Source organism: Molossus molossus, unplaced genomic scaffold (genome assembly GCF_014108415.1).
Source record: "Molossus molossus isolate mMolMol1 unplaced genomic scaffold, mMolMol1.p scaffold_m16_p_7, whole genome shotgun sequence".
In the NCBI taxonomy this organism is placed as follows: Eukaryota; Metazoa; Chordata; class Mammalia; order Chiroptera; family Molossidae; genus Molossus; species Molossus molossus.
The window spans coordinates 94,895,305-94,897,472 of NW_023425401.1; positions in this window are offsets into that span (position 1 = coordinate 94,895,305).

Below are 2,168 nucleotides of genomic sequence, written 5' to 3' on the forward strand. Positions count from 1 at the left end.
AGACTTCCAACCACATTCTATGAGGCCAGCATAATTCTAATTCCAAAACCAGAAAAAGACACTACGAAGAAAGAAAACTACAGGCCAATATCCCTGATGAACATAGACGCCAAAATCCTGAACAAAATACTAGCAAATCGGATCCAGAAATACATCAAAAAAATTATTCACCACGACCAAGTGGGATTCATTCCAGGGATGCAAGGCTGGTACAATATTCGCAAATCAATAAACGTGATACACCATATAAACAAAATGAAGAATAAAAACCACATGATCATATCAATAGATGCTGAAAAAGCATTCGACAAAATCCAGCATCCATTTCTGATAAAAACACTCAGCAATGTAGGAATAGAGGGATCATATCTCAACATAATAAAGGCCATATATGAAAGACCTACAGCCAACATCATACTCAATGGACAGAAACTAAAAACATTTCCATTAAGAACAGGAACAAGACAGGGATGTCCACTTTCGCCACTCTTATTTAACATTGTACTGGAAGTCTTAGCCACAGCAATCAGACGTGAAGAAAAAATAAAAGGGATCCAAATTGGAAAGGAGGAAGTGAAACTGTCATTATTTGCAGATGACATGATATTATACATAGAAAACCCTAAAGAATCCATCAAAAATCTATTAGACTTAATAAATGAATTTGGCAAAGTAGCAGGATACAAAATTAACGTCAAGAAATCGACGGCATTCTTGTACATCAATGATGAGCTCACAGAAAGAGAAACGGAAAAAAACAATCCCATTTACCATCGCTCCAAAAAAATTACGATACCTAGGAATAAACTTAACCAAAGAAGTAAAGGACCTATTTGCAGAAAACTACAGGTCATTGAAAAAAGAAATAGAGGAAGATATAAAAAAGTGGAAGCACATACCCTGTTCATGGATTGGAAGAATTAACATAATTAAAATGTCCATACTACCCAAAGCAATCTATAGATTCAATGCAATCCCCATCAAAATACCAACGACATATTTCATAGAACTAGAACAAATACTTCAAAAGTTCATATGGAACCAAAAAAGACCCCGAATAGCCACAGCAATCAAAGTTGGAGGGATCACAATACCAGATATCAGGTTATACTACAAAGCGACTGTAACCAAAACAGCCTGGTACTGGCACAAGAACAGGCATATAGACCAGTGGAACAGAACTGAAAGCCCAGAAATGGACCCAAGGCAATACGCTCAATTAATATTTGACAAAGGTGGCAAGAGCATACAGTGGAGTAAAGACAGCCTCTTTAATAAATGGTGTTGGGAAAATTGGACAGCTACATGCAAAAAAATGAAACTAGACCATCAACTTACACCATACACAAAAATAAACTCAAAATGGATAAAAGACTTAAGTGTGACCCGTGAATCCATAAAAATTCTAGAAGAAAATGTAGGCAACAAAATTTCGGACATCATACGGAGCAGAATTTTCACTGATACATCACCTAAGGCAACAGAAATAAAGGAGAAAATGAACACATGGGACTACATCAAACTAAAAAGCTTCTGCACAGCAAAAGAAACAATCATCAAAATGGAAAGGCAACCCACTGTATGGGAGAACATCATTGCCAATGATGTATCAGATAAGGGGTTAATTTCCAATATATACAGAGAGCTCATACAACTCCACAAAAGGAAGACAAAGAACCCAATTAAAAAATGGGCAGAGGAGCTGAATAGACACCTTTCCAAACAGGACATACAAATGGCCAAGAGACATATGAAGAAATGCTCAACATCACTAATCATCAGAGAGATGCAAATTAAAACAACAATGAGGTATCACCTCACACCTGTCAGAATGGCCGCCATCAACAAATCATCAAACAAGTGTTGGCGAGGGTGTGGAGAAAAGGGGACTCTAATACACTGCTGGTGGGAATGCAGACTGGTGCAGCCGCTATGGAAAACAATATGGTGCTACCTCAAAAAATTAAATATTGAACTTCCATTTGACCCAGTGATCCCACTGCTGGGAATATACCCTAGGAAGCCTGAAACACCAAGCAGGAAGAATATATGTACCCCCATGTTCATAGCAGCACTATTTACAATAGCTAAGATCTGGAAACAGCCCAAGTGTCCACCAGTAGACGAATGGATCAAAAAGCTGTGGTACATATACACAATGGAATACT